The 19,993-nt window shown below is 42.4% G+C and overlaps 1 protein-coding gene across 1 annotated transcript in view; it reads left to right on the forward strand.

Annotated features, from left to right (window-relative positions):
- The first annotated feature begins 10,244 nt into the window (after positions 1–10,244).
- Positions 10,245–19,993, forward strand: part of lnx1 (ligand of numb-protein X 1) — a 91,860-nt gene continuing 82,111 nt past the window's right edge. Inside the window, exon 1 of the mRNA XM_037771245.1 lies at positions 10,245–10,577. The gene's annotated coding sequence lies outside the window, so the exon portion shown is untranslated. The remainder of the gene's footprint in view (positions 10,578–19,993) is intronic.

The following is a 19,993-nucleotide window of genomic DNA, read 5'->3' on the forward strand; positions in this document are numbered from 1 at the left end:
GCCCGGTTTAACCGCCCTTCACACCACACATGAAGTCAGCATGTATTTCTGCAGTTGTGGCAGATTTTTCCTCCATGTCAAGGTCATGCTGGTCAGAGTGTTTGTAAAGTTCAGAGGTCGGACCCCTCGACTAACGCCGGTCATCTCCGCCCGACGCAGCACGTCACCGCTGTGAAATCCACCCACAGTACAGTAGAGCAGCCTCCCTGAGCCTCTCTGGGGTCCTGTTCGAAGGCAGGACTCTGGGTGTTAAGTGACACCGAATTGAATTAGCAAATAAAATGGACAGGCTGTAGCAGGGTAATTTACCATGTCAGGGCAAATCAGATTATCCCTGAGGTGCAGATGGCAGTGTATCCATTACTACGGCTCAACTGGTAAACGCAGGGCTGCTGCTGTTATCTTTAGAATCACAATTTCCTCTTCTTTGCTTTGTGTAGGAGGGAGCATGTTAAGTAGTGATGATAGAATAATCAGCGGCTGATTAAACAGGATTACTACAGAGGTATTTAAGACACTGGAGGAAAGCGACACAGAGATGTTCTGCTTTGTTTTGTGTTAACAGAAATCACACATTTCATCGTTTAGAACAAGTGCCTTCAAGTCTCACGGGCGACTTCACAAAGAATGGATTTCTGCCGCTGATAGCACCATGAATTGTGCATCATTTGCAACCGCTATCTGCTCCGCCCCCGTCTCAAGGTCCGATTCACAGAAGATTTTGCGGTAATGATATTACAGCACAATCACGCCCATATAGTTTTGTAGCTCAGTGCAATTTGACCTTTTATTGGCAACTGATTACAATTATCCATGAGACAAAGTATAAATGTTGAAAAAGAAAAATGAAATGTTGAGACCGCGAGCTCCAGGTCCTGACCGATGACGTGCAGAGGCATTCCTCAAAACTTCAGGCAAGGAATTTAAAGTGACAGAGAGAGAAACCATATTATTTTAGAAGGCCGCAAAAGCCACGTAAACCTTTTGTGAGGTTTCCTCCAGATCATGTAAGGACAGATTCAGCAACACTGAAACAAGACTAAGGATCCGGCCGACAGACTGTACTGTATATAGATGGACGACGTTTCTCCACTTCCTTCTTTCCACTGTGCAAAAGTGAAGCCAAAATATCCCAGATACGGGAGCTACCATCTTGAGATTTTGACGTCATTTGCGCAGTAGTGATTGGGTTACTGGGGCTGCGGTATTGTGGTCCCGCCCACGCACCTGCCCGAGCCAATCAGGAGCCGAGCATGGCCAGGATGGGCCGCATACCCCGGAAGTAACCCGGAAGCTAGAGAACTTTTTTGGCGTATGCGTCAAGCGAGCAATTCCCATTGGAATGAATAGTTGCCATCTTGGGGTCCGTTATCCAGTTCTTATAATACATCCAGGGTATTTGGTCATGAACCAAAGTATTGGACAGATTTCAAGTTTGACCTGATGGTGGTGCTAGATAAAAAGTCAGTGAATCACCAAATTCATTACAATTCATCCGAAGGCAGAAATAAATCAATTTCATGTCAATCCATCAAATAGTTATTGAGATGTTTCAGTCACTGCCATCCCCTCGAGCCACTACGGCTAGAAATATTATTACAGGTGTTTCAAATAGCACAAGATATGAGTACGGAAAGAGTAACAGTACAAATGTTGGTGTAGTAAATGTACTTTTTGTGCCCTCTGCAGGCTCCTTCCTACACTGATACCTCAGCCTCTCGCCCGTCCCCTTACACAAATATTTAGCTTCCCCTGATACATCTAATAAAAGTGTTTAGAGTGTGTCCCCGGTGTTTCACCTCAGAGGAAGGACGTAAACTATTTCACAGCACTAGAAAAGAAGAGGAAGAGAGAGATTGAATGTCTACGCACACCTTATGTAAATATTTGAGACATCTGCAGATTCTGGGTAACCTTTTCTGTCCTGGAGGAAGATTAACTGTTTCCTGTGATACGTACTCCGCCTCACCTTTCCAATAAATACTGCCTCATTTGCTCCCCTTATCTCTGCTCTGTTGATGTCCAATGCCATAATTCACTTTCAGACTGCTGAAGGAAATTATCATTTTCTGTCTCTGTTTTTAAAAATACACACATAATAATAAAGTGAGATAGAAGGATGAATGGGAGAGATCTGGCACTCTGTCTGTTATGAGTCAGACGTTTTCAAGCCCCGAAGAGAATTTATAACAGCTTTTGTAAAATCAAATGTCTCCTCGTGCACACGTGTCTGCCTCCTTCCCACTGGTGCCGAGGCTTACGTAAGTGGCATCGCTGAATTAATATTTAAGGTTTTGTTTTGGCGATGGCGCTCCTTGTTTTTTTGATGCTCGGTTCATCCTGTGATATTTCAATTGAGCTCATCTGGATCGTGGCCGTGCACGGCGGGGATGAAAGAGCCCATTAGTGCAGGAAGCATGCAGCAGTATGGTCCATGTGATGTGCATTAGGCGCTAACTGGGATGGCTGCTCATTAATATCAATGTTCCCTTTAGATGTGTTTCCAATAACAGAAGGATTGACTAATCATTAATCCCGTCGTTATCACTGCGGTTATTCATCATCGGGGATTTGTGAGCTCGTCTGACTAATACAGTAATCCTGCAGGAGTATTAAACTTAAGTCTGATATGTTTTTTCCCTGTGTGAGCTCCTGTAGATGTAAGGAGATAGATGGGAACCTCAGGGGTCGCTCGGTCGCTGTAACAATACTCAGTCAGTTTTCAGGCCACGGCTGGCTGAGCGCGCTCCTCGCTCTGAAGACGACACCGCCGGGTGAGAGGGAAGCTGCAGGATCAGTCTACCTTTCAGCTCCAGAGCACATGAACACTTCATCCTTTGATGACTGAAAGATTTACTCAGTTTGAGGTCGATCCAGTGGGCGACTTCCTGGCCTGAGAAGGTGAAGCCAATGTTGAAGTGTCTTAAACCTGCATTCTTTCTAACAGCCAGCAGGGGACAACTCCTCTGGTTGCTAAAAGAAGTCTGATTGTATAGAAGTCTATGAGAAAATGAGCCTACTTCTCACTTGATTTATTACCTCAGTAAACATTGTAAACATGAGTTTATGGTCTCAATCGCTAGTTTCAAGTCTTCTTCAATACAGCATGATGTTCATTTAGTCAATTATGGTCCCATTTAGAGTCAAATAGACCATACAGCAGGGGATGCTTTAGGGCGTGGCTACCTTGTGATTGACAGGTCGCTGCCACGGCGTTGTCCGGTCTGGGAGTTGTTCGTGTTTTTGTCTTACAACTTTAACCCTTTCACAGTGTGATGAAAGTTAGTTATAGCATTTTGGCCACCAGAAAATATTGTATTCAGCGTTCGGTCGTACTCAGCTCAACCCACACGTGTCACTTCTGGTTGCAAAAAAACAAGATGGTGACGGCCAAAATGCCGAACTCAAGGCTTCAAAACAGCAATCCACAAAACAATAGGTGAAGTCACGGTCTACTTTTATACAGTCTCTGGGTTTAGACAACAAAACCACTTGGTTAAGTTTAGGGAAAACGATCGTGTTTTGGCTAAAACTAATCCAATCCATCGCCCCCGACCTCTAACCCAGACGGAGTTTCACACTGTCTGTACTACAGCGCCTGACTTCTGCTTTTGCTCATAATTACTACGGCAGCTAAAGGTCGCACGGGTTTCCTCTCTTGTGTTACTTTTGGACGGACCAGGGACGGCGTGTCATTATACACTCGTTACATGCATAGTGTCCTTTCAAAATAAACTTTGATGTTAAGTTTAGGCAACACAACCACTTAGTCAGGATTAGGAAACGGTCGTGGTTGACATTTCCTCCCTGAATGGACTCTCACGCTGTTAATACTACTTCAGTTGCTCCGATCGTCGAATGACGCCACGGTCGGGTTTATATTGGAGTTAGTCAAAAGCCAGGTTCGTCACATACTGTTTCTAAAGGGTGCCTCCGTGCGTGGGTTTACGTTGTCGAGGGGGGCTGCCCAGTCGGCGTTATTTGACGAGTTGGGAATGAGAACGGGTTGGCTGTTAAGAGGTCGTGGTCATTTCACGTATTTCTGTGAGATCAGGCTGAGCTGTGCTGAGTAATGAAAGTAATGTAACAGGGAAACTAATTACTTTTTCTATTGTGTAATTAATAAGTAAGAGATAATGTACAGCGAGCCGGTCATTGTTGTGAAAGAAACCCCAACAGAGCGTTGCCGCACCTCGACGCGAAGCCTCGCCCTGAGGGGTTTATTTCACAACAATGACCCACTAGCTGTACATTATCCCGCTTATTAAATGGCTACTTACTGAAGAAATCAATAATTTGACACAAAAACGGTCCTCCAGAGTCCAACATCAGAACTGCGGCCATAGCAACGGTCTGTATACATAGCAACGGTCTGTTATAAAGAAATATCAGACCGTAAAACGCCGTGATTGACCGATCAGAATCGAGTTTTCAACAAAGCCGTGTAATAAAGTAATGTAGTTACCTTTTCAATGAGTAAATCATTACTCATATTTTTTAAAGCAACTTGCCTAAACACCATTAACGTCTCTGAAGGGAACATTTTTTAATTCTATGTCATGTTAATGGTCCGTATTCAGAGATCTGAATGACATACAATTAATTTACAGTTCACTTCTTAAGACGAGTCGTGGACTCTCACGGACCTGAGAATAGATGTGAAAAACATCAGACTTGGCTCACTTGCCATAAAAGAGTTAAAATCAGCTGTGATGCCGACTCTATTATTCCTGATGGTCTGTATAAGCTGTGAGTATAACTGAGATGAGATATTAAGACTCGTTTTCCTCCCCAAAGAAGAAGCCATTATTTTGTACATTATGAAAATCAAATTCCGCCGCCTTGAAAAGAGCCTGAGCTCAATAATCCGTCACGGTGACAATGAAGTCTTAAATTTGGCGGTGTCAGTTTGTCTCTTTTATCATCATCTCTTCGTTCTCTGAGTTGAGTATTTCCACATCAGTCTGCTCATTATATCCCACTCTGGTTATTGTGAGTTACCTGACACCCTCAGGAGGAAATGAAAGTTCTGCCAGGAAATAATCCCTCCAAAAATATGTCGCCTTACTAACTTTATTATCTCCATCATGTCTTTTTATTTAGAGGGGGTTTTTGCAGGCAGAACAGCAGTTAATTTCAAGCTTGGTTTACCGCCATGAATTTCTTGCCTTAAAAAAAAAAATAAGTTTATGTGCACAAATGTAATTACTTCTGGAATATATTATAATAGAGGGGAGAAATGTAAAGCTGGAGGCCTGTTAAAGGACTTTAAATGATGCTGGTTTTCTTCATTGAAGTCTTTAAGGATGGCGGCCTCTGTTATTAACGTCTGCACTGTGTCTATAAAACATGAGCTTTGTTCGGGGGGAACTTCATCAAACACATACCATCGCCACCAGTCGTTGGTCCATATGGAGCTGCAGCAGCAGGAACTGTTGGCTCGCCACCCAGACGCCCGTTCATGTGTCACCAGTTAGTCTTTATGTCTCCGTGTCGTGTGCCGTACATCACGTCACGGTGTCCTACGGTTATATTCTGTCAGATCTGACCAGCTCTGTGAGGAAGATGGCTGCTCGTCTTCAGCCCCCTGAGGGGATCCTTCCTGGTTTTTACATTTTTAACACTGAGCCTTTTTATACCTACAAGCCTCAATATCTCCACCGCCTGTCTGAGTCACAGTGAAGTAGAGGATAAGGTGGAGAGAGAGAGTCAGCTAGAGGGAGGAGAAAGACTATTTTCGGTGAGAAATTATTAGAGCTGTGTTCTCTTATTTTTCTGCATTGATTGAAGCGATTTCTCTCCAAGTTACGCTGTAATTGATCTGCATATTGAACCGTGTTGTTGCATATTTTTATACATTATTTATATGTTGCAGAGAGCGAGGACGTGTGAGACGGCAGAATGTCTTTTTTCTAACACTTACCAAGTAGTTTTGTTGCCTAAACCGAACCAATCGTTTCTCGACATTTACCACTTGGCATTGTGCATTTCTGCAAATGTGATACGAGGCTGATATGAAATGTACTTTTGGTTCAGAAACATCGAGATTTAACGTACCCGCCGTGGTTTGCAGAAACGTACAATGCCAAATTTTTTTCTGGCGACTGGGTTGCTGTAGTAGTCCCATTTTTATGCCTCTGCACAAGAGTACATCCATTCTCGTGAATGCGATATCTCAGGAACGCCTGGAGGGAACTTTTTCTAATTTGGCACAAACATCCACTCAAGGATGAACTGACTAGATTTTGGTGGTCAAAGGTCATAGGTCACTGTGATCATAACTCAAGAACTCATGTGCTAATTATGAGAATTTCCCACAAATGTCTAACAGGATAAAATGATGAAGTGATGACATTTTGGACAGACATGGATGTAAACTGCAACTTGACTGGTTGGCGTAATTCTAGTTTATACTTTAGTGTTTCTTTTCCCCCAATAAGTGAAGAAATTTGTGTGAAAATTTTAATGCAACATCCAAACTATCACGCCTCAACGCACGTGTGTGATCCTGGAATGAAATACATATGACTTTATGACATGAGACATTCTGCATGTTGTGTCTATAAATTATTAAATGGAAGTGATTCCACTGTGGACCTTCTTACGCAATGCAGCATCCCCAGATCAGCGGGGCTATATTCAGACATCCAAGAGCTGCTGGTCACAAGACTCCGCTCCGGAAAGAGAGAGGAGAGTAATGAATATTTGACATGTGTTTAAGATGAAGACCTTTACACTCTGCTGTCTCAGCTTTACCGCTTGGCTAAACTTGAAAAAAAAGTCCAAATCACTAGTCGTTAAATGGATTGCCTATACGCGGTCGCAGCACGCCGGTGAAACGTGGAAGGTGTGCGAAGGTAGAAAAAAGGAAATTACACAAACCAGTCTATTATCCAACGTAATCGATTCTGACAGATTGTCAATTTCATTTATGAGAGCAACTTTAAGGTTAACAGTTGCAATTAGGTTTGACATGTGGTGGGTGAAGGCAATCAGCAGGGTTAGACGGTGGATCTATAGCGGTGCATGTGTAATTAATGCATTCAGCTGTGCCTGGGGCGCTCCAACCAACACAACAAGCAACTTGCAAAGGCTGCTTTAAAGCCGGGATAAGTGCAGCTGCAGCTGTGAGCACATTTTATTGTGTGTGCACTTTTTCTCTGTCACACCCCCACTCCTCTTCTCCTGCCTTGATCATTCTGCATGTGTGTGCATTGCTAGTAATATATACAGAAGGTGCGCTAATGAACTTAGGTCTGTTTTCCTTTGCGTGCATCACTGTGCACACATATACAGTATGTGTCAGGACAGAGCTGACAGGCCATCAGAGCCGCTGTGGCAAATGAAAGTGATGCACAGGAGGAGAGACGCCCGGAGGAAGGCTGGGAATAAACAGCCGGATCTGTGACGCACTTTGAAGCACACATCGGAGAGGAAGGAGAGGGGGGGGAGGGGGACAACTGGAGAAGGGATAAAACTGAGTAGGAGGGAGGTGGAGCAGAACATAACTGACCAGACAGCAGGTCATCTTTCTGACGACTTAAAGGTCAGAGTTGTCATCTGCGTTTTTCTCTGTTTTTTGTTTTTTTTTTCAAATGGAAACGCCCACTCAGCCGTGAGCAGAAAGCAGTGACGTAGGTTACCACAGTAAGCTAATCAATAAGGTTAAGAATGAACACTAGCACTTGCTGAGTCAACATACGCTGTGTTAGTTTGGATTTTTTGACGTGGGCTTGTATGTATACTCCAGCGTTCTGTGAGGTAAAATCACTGTTTTTGTGAATGGAGTCTGGTGGCTTTGAAGAGAGTGATATTAACAGCTTCAGTTCCCCGTCAGAAAGGGCTGTCTGATGGCGAGGTAAAGCGGCTGTGGACGGTAGATGATAAGATAATAAAAGTCAATAGTTTAAGTGTACGCTATATTTAGAATATTTTCACCTCTTTACCTTGCCATCAGACAGCCCTTTCTGATGAGGAACTGAAGCCGGTATATCGTGGTCTTCAAAGCCACCAGACTCCATTCACAAAAACAGTAATTTTACCTCTCAGAACACGGGGAGTTGCTGGTCTACCGCTGCATCAATCAGTTAGTTTGTTATCTGAACTAATGTGGCGTCCACAGCAGTACATTGCTTAGCTTTTGTGCCTGCAATGAGAGCGTGCTGACCGCCATTTAAGTTACTGTATATGACGTTAATACACTGACTATAAGGATGTATATATACTGCAGAAACCTACGTCAGGTCACGTGGGAAAACGTTTTTAGAAGGGCTTGAAGGGAAAATAGCATTTTGATGCTAAAACATACCTTGACCATAATTTTAATGGATTTGAATACATAAGGAACACTGGGAAGCTACAAAATGATATAAAAACCTCAACAAATTATGGACTCGCCCTTTAACTTGCTGCTAAGAGTCCTTTCGGCATCACTCACATCTACGCACCTGTGTAGACGGGTACACTTTTAGAATCAAAAGACCCTGCAGAGCTTCAAACTGTTTTCTCATGTCACATTTGCTGAAAGCAGCAGGAACAAGCTGACAAGACGATGAAATATGAGATAAATCGTGCCTATAGCAACGCCCAGAGGCAGGCGATGACACACAGCGACTACATTTACAAGTTCTTGTCACACAAAGAAGACATGAAACCGAGGTCCTCACGGGGGAACACGTGTGATGTGATCGGGGAACTTGATGGTTCTCTGATTTGCTGCAGTACAAATATAGGTTTTCAAGAATGTATTTACTGCAGTGTAGGATTAGGGTCATGTTATTGTGCCCGCATGATAAGAAGAGCTGAGATTACTTACATTCTTATCTAAAGCCAACCGCCACCACCACCACTACGGGCAGGACTAGTCCGCTCATACTGCGACACAGAGGAGTGTGTTGTATGTATGCACACACACTCTTATCTATGTGTGTATACATGCAGGTTGTGTGTCATTGGAGAGTTTTTATCATAAAGTTTTAGTGACAGTTAAGCTGCTGTGGAATGATTTGTTGATCCCCACATAAATCTAGAAAATGTACACTGAAAGCTGAAACTCCACAAGATGTTTCCTACAGTAAATCCATTCTGTGATCGATGTGGACGTGCGCCGGCTTCATTAGCACACAAGAATCGTTCATTATTGGACTAAAATATTCCTAAACTCTGTCCGAGGTTTTACAGAAATGACTCCAATCAGACCCAGCGGTGTTTGGAGTGAAATCAGTTGTGATGGAGCTGTCAAACAACCAATATAGTATAACGTGTTTTATGACATTGTTAGCACGAAGGCTGATTTTGTTTGATTTTGTTGAAATTGGAAACAGAGAAACCCACCAGGCCACTCATTAACTCTGCTAAGAGATGTGATGAAACACTAAAAAAATATGTTTTCACTGAGAGGAGAGGTGAATATGTCCTATTTGAGACTATTTCAATAACATAAACCCATAACTGGTAAATGTTAATGTCGTGTTATCTATATACAATACTGACTTAACTGTAAAATAATTTTTTCAATAAATCAACTGTGCAATAATGTCATTAGTTTTGTATTTATAATATACATTCAAGAAATATTCTTATTTAATTCTTATTTATTTAATTCTGGCATTTTTATTTAACACTTACTAGATCCGACTTCTCAGCATTTTATATTTACTTATTTGCACTGTGGTTATTTGTTATATATTGCACGTCTTAATGCAAGTATTTGTATATATTTCTTATATTCTCATTTCCTTATTTAGAATTTTAGTACTTACTTATGTTTCTTTACATATATTGTGTTTATATTGTAGCATTATGTACATAATATACGTATTACATACTCATTTATTTATATTTTCTTACTTTTTTTATGTTTATATAAGAGCAATTGTAGCGCCCCAATTTCCAATTAATAAATTATTTCTGATTCCAATTTCTGATCTATGATATCTGTGACATCCTTTTTTTCTTTTTTTTCTCCCTTACACTTATAAATATACATAATATATGTACACAATATATATATATATATATATTATTTTGTATTATATTATATATTATTATTTATCAAACGAACATTATTGAAGGTAAACAGTGGGGTAAATAGATAAAAACACAGATTGTGCCTTTAGTTCCAGCTCTTGTGTTTGATTGGTTACTGTAGCTGTCAATCAGTGACACCTGTGGTGATTGGTCATCGGTCAGAAAGAGGGCGGGACAAAGAAAAAACACGGGAGAGGTGCGAGAGAGCTAAAGTTAGATCGAGTAAATGGAGGAAAACTAGTCGCAGTAAGTTAAAACAGCAACACGCACTTTGTTCTACTTTATCTCGGTTAATCAGCTAGCAGCAGTTTCTCTAGTTAGTTAGCTTGTTGTGTAACTAGTGGATCAATGAACGAGTTGGACCGGGCGCTGGATTCAAGGTCAGACAGACCTCACAGTGACCGGGAGAGCTGTGTGTGTCCTCTGATGAAGACGCCTGTTGGAACGCTCAGATGCCACGAGGCCGGATGACGCCATTGCTGACCGGAAGTGGCCGTTGGTTTCATCTTCAGGACCATGAACTGTTTCTCCAGGACAGATGACGAACTGTGAGTTTCACTTTATGTGTTTTAAAGATTCTGTGCATTTGAGCTGAGTTTGTTACAGAGAGATTTAGATAATAGAGGAGAAATAGAGATTTTGCCTCAGAAACCTGAGAGGATTAAAGGGACTGTTTGTTACTTCTTACACGCTTACGTGTAGCTACGCTGTTCAGACGAGACTCCAACACAAACTACACGGAAGCACCAAAACCTCTTGGTTGTATCTAGTGAAGCCCGTCTGTTAAACAGTGTTGGCTGCGGTCGGAGGACGCGGGGGAGACCGTAGCTTTGGTCTCCAGGACCGGAGTCTTGTGAGAAGTTCTGGTACGCAAGAAAATGTCACAGTACGCCAAGGAGTAAAATGTCCTGCGTACCGCTGAGTACCGGCCCACTTCGAGCACTGAAATTTATTTCTACATATAAAAAAAATCAGTCAGTAAACTGTTATTCCCTTTCATTTAAAGACATGTCTCGGGTCAGTTATTTAAAATAGAGCATAGTCAACTTGAACAGATCTACTGCTGAGTTTCTTTCTTTAGTCGTAGGGTATTATTATTATTATAAGTTAACTTTCGTGGTTGCTAACTTAGGAAACCGAACCCAAACGCCCCATCATCCCAGTCTGAAGTTAGTTACATTAACTTAGGCACAATATAAAGAGTGTTGCGGTGCTACACGTATATTTAACGGATGTAGGCTAAGGTATAGAAACCAATGCAGCGACGATTGTAGGAAAGTGTCCCACTTGAAATTATAAATGTAGTTACATATCTGAAACTTGTAATTACAGTAACCCCAACATTATATAAATGTGACATCAGTCTATATTTTTTTTAAATGCACTACAACAAATTAAAGTACAATATTTCTCTAACTTTCACAGTTTGTGTAATAGACTGAAACTTGCCCAGCCTTTATGTGTGTGTGTGTGTATGTGTGCTGCAGTCCTCCCAGGTCTATTGGTTGTAGTAATTAGGTGGCTGCTGGCTGCGGAGGTACATTATTAATAACTTTGCTGAAAACACAGCATACACCCACAACTATCTTCCAACCGAACCACCACCCTGCATAGTATAATGAGCAAATGAGCCGGCAGAGACCGGCCGAGGTTCTTGAACCTCTCAGGGATGAGACGCTCTGAATGCAGGTCTCCCATTATCGGACAGCCGAGTGATGCAGAGCACAACCCCATATTAACGCTAATCGCTTTAATGTATTCACCTGCACATTCTGCATGATGGAGCCAGGAAGCATTCGCAGCCGTCCTCGATGTCGTTTAATACCGTGAAAATAGGCGTGGATGCCGGATGGTTCGGTAAACACCAGCGTGATCAGAGAGCGTCATTCAGCATCAATTATAAGTTGGAGAAAGTAAAAGAGTGAATGTGTGGTCCTCTGAGAGTCCGTCTGTGTGTGTTTGAAGTGTTTATGTGTTTCCAGACTGGTGATAAGTGATGAGGGTCATGGAGAGTGACAGGGTGGACAGTTAGCGGGAGTGTGTCAGTGGTCAGGCAGGGTGAACTCTGGGTAATTTGACAGGGATTTCAGCTGGCACGCAGGACACGTCTGTTCCTGAGCAACTGCAAGGTGGCAGACTCTGGCAATACTATGAGAACTGTGGCGGCCATATGACCACCATCTTTAATGGGGTCATAGACCCTTTTTCTGTTAGTAAACAGTTGTATTTTTGTGGGCGGAGCGTTGTTGACTTTTTTTTTTTTAACAATTGCTGAAGGAAATATGAATTTCTCTGAATGTGTACAGTCACTCACTCTCCTGGACCGCAAGTGTTGAGGCCCAGACACATCAAGCCGATGTCAAAGAACTAGCGTTGAGGAAGGCCAACTGTTGCCTCGCCTCATGTTGCCTTCGCCTTGGCCGATAAGTTGCATTTGAACACACCACAAAGACTACAGCCGACGGTTAGTTAGCACGTAAGTCTTGTGCCTGCACGACGACAATTACAGTAACAGAATATCGATTCATATTTGATCAGCGCTGCCTAGTTTGACCGTTTGGTCGGAGTTAAGCGAGTGATTGACAGCTGCTCAGAGACGGCAGACTCCAGCTCGGCTCTGATTGGTTGTTTTCCTCCGGTCTGTGAAATCCTGCAGATGCCGTTAGGAGCACCGGAGGACACAGAGGCACATTATTTTTTTCAGATTACCTGTCTCATGCACTACTGTCAGGATGTAGGGACCGTTTTATAAAAATAACCTTTTAATCATATTTGCTTCAATTCTACCCACAGCATCTTTAATACTCATAAATATGTATTTTCTCGTTCACTTTTCAGTGATTGATAGATATAATCTTTAAATCTCCTCCTTATTCCTTACTAAAGTATTGCTTTTCAGTTGCACTCTGAAAAATTGCCATTGCATCAAATTGCATCATCTCTTACCTTGAACAATTGGGATGGTTAAAGTACATTACCTGTGTGCCTCTGTGGGAATGATGAAGGTAACAAAACACTGCTGATGTCCAGTGTTCCTGTCATCACTTTGCTCCATAAATTGCCAGAGTGCCACAGGGAATACAGTCCGTCAACTCGCAGAAAGTTACCTTCACTCACTTTATGTCATTATTTTAGTTTTTAGTATTTAAGTCGGAGAGGTCAGTCGAGCTCACAGCATGCCTGTGTCAGTCCAACTGATAATGATGAAACCAACGTGCTGATGGGAATCATTCAGTGTTACTGTGGTATTAAGAACCGGTGATAAGATAAGAAAAGTATTTAAGATGCAAGATAAGATGCATTTTAAATGGTCCTAGTGGAAAAAGTTGACATTTAAACAGCAAACAGTAATATCATATAGGAGATTACTTGCAGAGAAGGCTGGTGCAGTAAAATGCATTAAAATTATTATATAGTCATTACATCACTCATTCTCATTACTGAAAATCGACAAAGTGAGCTAAAAACAGCCTGATTATTGTAAACAAACACGTGAATGCATGTGTCCACGTATGAGTGTGTACTGTATTTAGATCAGCGTGTAAAAGCTCAGCGTTTTAAACTGGATTTAATCATCTAAACACAGAGAGATCATAACAGGTTATTATATAGAAGAGGCTTAGCTGCACAATGACTTCCCTGCCCCGCCCTTCATTGTCGGGTGGAGACCTTTATTACCCTTCATTCTCTCTTTATGTTTAAGCTTATATTGTTATAACACGCTGTTATTATTCCTCTACATTATATTTCCTCTCTTTGGATGAGACTACCTTTTGAAGGTTTGAAGGAATCGTTCACATCCGCATCACGATGCATCTTTGAATCAAGACATTTCTACACCTCTAACATGAACGTCGTATTTCTACCGTTTACATTGCGACCCGTTGCAACGAAAGATAAAATAATTGCAGCCGTGATAACTCTTCATTGTGCCTCGGAGTATTGTAAAGCCCCTGAATGGCGACACACAGCCTGTCTCTGTGTGTTGTGTGTTATTCTGGCGGACTCAGCCATGCCCTACCTGCCCAGTAGGCATTGTCAGAGGCTCCCCGCCTCCGTTAAATCACCTGACTGCTCTTGTGATCAGCCACCTGCCTGCACAGCTGCTGCTCGTTTGCTCATTAGCTCCCCAGGATATATAGAGGACAGTTAGCATCGTGGTTAGCCAGATTGTTTATGTTGCCTTGCTGCTGGGTTTGAGCCGCTCTCACTTCACTTTACCTGTTGCCTGTTCTGACTGCCTGTTGCCGATGTCCGTTCTGATTTCTGAATTCCTGTCTTACTACCTTTGACCAACTGTAAGCTTGACTTTTTTAAAGAGTAAACAGCATTTTGTCTACACCCTGCATTGAGTCAGCTGTTTGGGTCTAAGCTCAGCCACACCAAACACACACCGATGCAGAATTAAAACACACAGGGTCCACTGCTGCTTATTGAGGCTCTCTTGAGTCTAATAAAATCCAATCATTAGAAGAAAACCTTGCAAAGGGCCTCCAGTCGCATCATTTTGGAAGTGAATGTGAATGACAAGAGGAGCATAAATAAAGAACACAAAAAATAGATCACTTCAGGGAACAGTCATTTGATGAATAAACATAATAACCAGCAGTGGCGAAGTGCGGCCTGCGGCGAGCTGCTGTGCAATGTCCAAGAAAAGCTGCAGCGGGTGCTCTCGAGCTCAGGAAGCTGCGACCGTTTGATTCTGCGGTGAAGTGCGGCCAAACAAAATTGGGAAAAGTTTAACTTTTAGCGGCAAAGTGCGGCCAGAGAGGACCCACAACCAATCACGGAACAGATCCTGTGATGCCTGCGACATCTTAACCTGTGTTACAAAGAATTTCTTCCTGCCTGAAACACATGAACACGCCTCCCGGCCGCAGAGCCGCGGAATCAAACGACCGTCGCAGCTTTTCATGGACATAACCTAGCAGCTCGCCGCACTTTACAACGGCTGTTTATTATGTTTCCTCATCAAATGACTGTTCCCCAAGGTGCTCTATTCCAGTTACAGTCAGTCCAATTACATTTCACTGAGGAAACTAACTAATGACAGTTAAATTGACTGTAAAGAAATGTATGATATTTTAACACAGCTTCTCTCATTTTCTTGTGGTAAAGGACCATTATATAAGCCTGATTGTACACTCAACATATCCTGATATAGAAAATAACGAACTTGGAAGAGAGTGGCATTGTGAAGGTTGTCATTAAGAGCTAGACACCTGATGTGTGGTAAACTGAAATAAGAGTGAAAAATACTCGAGAGCTTTGTGCTCTGGTGGAAGGACAACTGGTCCCTCCTCACCTCCACTCTGACCTCTGTCCACCTCCAGACACTGTTGATACTTGAAGCTGCTGGTTTATGGAGAGTGGAAGCTGCTGACAGGCGCCTCCCCAGAGCGCCGTTAGCGCTGTCAGCGGCCGCTCAGCAGGAAATGCCCCGGCTTCAGGCCTATCAATGGGCCCTTTCAACAGGCACACACCAGCCCTGTTCATGTCCGGTAAACACAACGGGATTCACACCTCCCGAGCACGCCACAACGTACAATCTGGACATTACAAACACTGCATGCAGTTAATGAGTCTCTGATACACCACATTGTTTTATTAGAGCCTACAATTCTAACTAACAAAAAACAGAGTTATGGTTCTATATAATTTAATAAAAGGTGAGATGAGGATTTGCTGTGTCAGATAAACAATCTCCAGACTCTGAGAAAAACACATAATTATCTGATCTGAAAGTCATCTTTGCTCACACCTGTACGCTGCATCATCTGGGTAATTATAATGAAGTTAACGCTGAATTAAATGAGGCAGGGGACGCGGAGAGAAAGGGAAGAAGAGTGAGCGTCTGAGAGGATGAATAAGAGCATTAATGGACTGAAGGGGATAGACGGTAGATGAATAAACAGATTTAGAAAAATAAGGCAGGATGAAGAAAACATCTCATAATCATGAAGATTAATTGACTATAATGCCAGCTCGCTGTGTGTTTTTACCTTATTTATGAGAAGGAATTAACACATTTTAACAAGCGGGCTTTGAAGTTAGTATTGATGAAAGGAAACGGGGGTGAAAGTTTGTGAATGTCTGAGTGTGTTTACGAGACGAGAGACAGACGGAGAAAGAAAGGGAGGGAAACGTCTCCAGACAGCTGCTTTTCGTCGTTCTGCTTCATGCTCGGTCCATCTTCCTTGTTAGTGGCGACTCGCGCGGCTTTCATCAGGATTTCTCACACATCTCAGGGTTTGGAAAAGCAGTTTCTCCTCTCTGTGTGTGTGTGTGTGCGCCCCACACTTTTTCATAAAGGCTGGCCCACACTAAAAGATTTTTCAAATCTTAACAGATGTTTAAAATGTGAGAGAGCCCACACATAACGACATGTTATGATACATTTAACAGTTTTGTTCCTATAGTGTGTGGAGGAGTAACGATTTGGCCAAAAAAGCCCAAACACACTAACAGATTCATCAACAACAAGAGTCCCCACTTAAAAAAAACAGAAATCTCGCAGAATATCTCGTGATCAAACGTGACTTTAGTGTAAACAAACATGACGGACGACGGGCAGGAAGAATTAGCGATGTTAGCTTTTTCTTTGTACTGAAAATTCATAAAGGATGGATGGATGAAGACATCGAGACACGTTAAATAAACACCACAAATCAACAAGTTGCTCCTCCATTTCTGAGCTCCATCTTACTACTACTTTATGCTTCACGTTTAGCATTAGCTCATGCATTTGCCGCGGCTGCCATGACGGTGGTGGTTGTCCTTCCTTCTTCAGTAAGCTTGGTTCTAAATTGCATGTGATTATCATAAAGTGGGCATGTCTGTAAAGGGGAGACTTGTGGGTACCCATAGAACCCCTTTTCATTTACATGTCTTGAGGTCAGAGGTCAAGGGACCACTTTGAAAATGGACATGACAGTTTTTCCCTCGCCAAAATTTAGTGGAAGTTTGCAGCGTTACTTGGCGTCCTTGACATGGTTGGTACCAATGGATTCATTAAGTTTTCTAGTTTCATATGATACCAGTATTTTCACTCTAGCCCGGTACAATCTCCGGAAGATCGATTGCGTTAAAGAAATTAGTGGCGCTAAAACAAATGTGCGTTAACGCGTTATTATCGTGTTAACTTTGACAGCCCCAGTTTATTATTTAGGATTTGAAATCAGTGCGGCCAGGATGGATTTCCAAGCCGATCGGGGGATGTAAAAAACCCACTTAACATACCTCACACCACTGGAACATCTGGAAAGATAGTCTTTACAACCATCAAAAAATCGGGGCGTTGATGATGATTGTCGGAGGGGGGGTGGGGGGAGATCGGGCCCAAAATTGGCTTGATTCTTGTTAAATGTGTTCCAGGCATTAGTCACCTTCTAGCAGTCACTCACTGATATGATTCAGAGCTCAAAACATCAGAGAGCTGCCTTAATGAGGAGGTTTGCATCAGATAAAATATTAAACCAAAAACATGCAGGTAGACTTTGAGTGTTGCATGATGTGGCTAATCTGTTACGTTAGTGAGCTTAATGATACGAAGCAGGACTTTCAGTTCATCTGATTAACATACTGAGTCATTCCCCAGCAGGCTGTGAGCCTTTCACATAACCTTGTCTAATCACTGATCTCCCACATCAAACGTGTCAAGCTCCTCACATGAATTCTGGCAAATCAAAAGGCGACGAACGAACGAACGGACTGTGCGCTGAATTATAAGTCAAAGTTGTTGCCTCGACTGGAACAAGGTGTTCTCGCCTTGCTCCATTTCTCTTTCTCCGTCGGTCTGCCTCCTCTCCTCTCGAACCTCTCCCTCTCTGTGCCCCCACCTCTCCGTTTGCCGCTCTGATAAGAAGACAAAAGATAAACAACCCCTCCAGCATCTGCCATCGATCGCTCTGGGGTAAAAGCTTAATGGCTTGGCTCAAAGTAATAACACTCCTGGAGTTCTCTCAACTGATGGGAATGATAGATCCTCTCCCCTCAGCTGCACCTAGAGTTTGCAACCAGGGTGAAAGCAGGAGCACCGGGATCAGGACAAAAGAAAAGAGAAATATGCACCTCAAAGAAATACTTCAAATGAACAAAAGGAGACTTCTCTTCTGGAGGCGGCGAGTGTATTGTTAGCCGTGCCCTTCCTGGCGGAGGTGGTTTGGGTTGTGCCCCCACGCTTGTCAGTCATCTTGATGAGCTGTCCACATTGAAATAGTGTCTCGCTCCTGGCTGAGGCAGTCCACATCCCTGTAGTCAGTATTCTTATCTGCCCATGTCTAGTTCAGCCATTGTTTCTTAGTCACTGATTTCCAATTTTGTTTTTATTACAACTTCCTTGCTTGTGATTGTCACAGCTTGGCTCGCTGCAGAGGTATTCATACCGTGTACGTACCCCGAGAAACACATATTCTCTCTATTCCAAAAAATGTCCCCAAATACTATTAAAAACCCAATTTCAGGCAAACAAGGAAATTGAAGCAACTCGCAGTCTGATAATGTGAAAATAGGATTTCGTGGTCACTTTACTGTAATATAATAAAAATGTGTGAACTCATTACTGAAGACAAGCATAGCATTTAATTCAGAGAAACAATTCCCTGAAAAATAAGTTCTGGTGCTGTGATCGTCTTGAACAGTTTATCTGTTTTACAGCGCAGGTCTCGGAGGTTTTTACAGTGTTGGTTTGTTCTTTGGAGAGAGAGGATTGTGGAGCAATTTAGATACTATAGAGAGCTGAAGTCCTGAAGTCATCCCTGAATTAGCTTCTCTATGCAGTCTCTCATTGAGCATTTCTTTCATTGCTCTTTCTGAAAAAGACTCGCCTGTTCCTCAGGTTTACTAGCCATATTCTAAGTGAGCTACATTTATTTATTTAGCTTTTGTTTAACCAGGCAACACAGTGTTTCAACAATTAACATAAAAAATAAAACATTTTTAAACCAACATCCTGGACTCAATAGATTTTAACATATTTTGAAACTCGTTCAGGGTTATTATATTTTGAAGCTTAAGATCAGTCTGTAGATCGTTCCATGCAGTAGGTGCAGAAAAGTCCTTCGAATGGATATTGTAATTTCCATAATTTAAATTTAAAAGAGAAGATAAGTAGTTAGGAATTTTACCAAGAATAGCTTTGTAAGTAAAAACACACCTGTGACTGATTTTAACAAAGTCAAATAGAAATGTATTTGTTAGCATACAAAAAAACCTACATCTGACCTGACAATGTTTTTTTTTCTGTCATAGCATAAAGAAGACGCCACCATGTGCATAAAATCTGAGTAAAAAAGATTTTTTTTGTTTTTTTATGCAATCAGAACAGTGGGATCTGCATTAGTGTGCAACATCCAACATACAGTATAGCACTCCTTTGAGAGGGCACATGCACTGAGAGGATGCATATATTTGCAAATGAAAAAAAGTTTTGACTGCATATAAACAAGACTCGGTCCAAACCGAGTATATGTCTGGACCGTGTTCGGTCAGTCTGTGAATTTGTGGCTAAATTGTTCCACTTATAGTCCGTGGTCATGTCTATGATGTTAAATCAAGAGGTACATGTCCACCAGGTCCGGCGAGGACACTAGGGGGACGCGCTGCTCCTCTCAACTGGCCGTTCAACTGGTGACGTATCCTCTCGTTGAATGCACCTGATTGGTTCCTGGTTTTCTGCTCGCCGTTTCAAACAGGAAACAACATGGTGGCCTGCTCGTAAACTTTCTGTTATTCCGTCTAAACAATCCACCAAAATCCACTTCTGAAAACATTTTAAGAGAGAAATAGGCGATGCCACTGCTGAATCTGGTTTCATTTTCAAACTAAATCGCCTACTTTACAGCTCGGTCCAAGTTTCGGGAGTCGGACTCATCGCGCTGGACGGGCTCATTTGCATAACAGACTGTTCCCGCCCTTTCATTTTGAAAGAGCAACGGCCAATGAAGAAACTCCAACACTCGGCCGA

This window comes from Sebastes umbrosus, chromosome 5, assembly GCF_015220745.1.
Source record: "Sebastes umbrosus isolate fSebUmb1 chromosome 5, fSebUmb1.pri, whole genome shotgun sequence".
Classification (NCBI taxonomy): Eukaryota; Metazoa; Chordata; class Actinopteri; order Perciformes; family Sebastidae; genus Sebastes; species Sebastes umbrosus.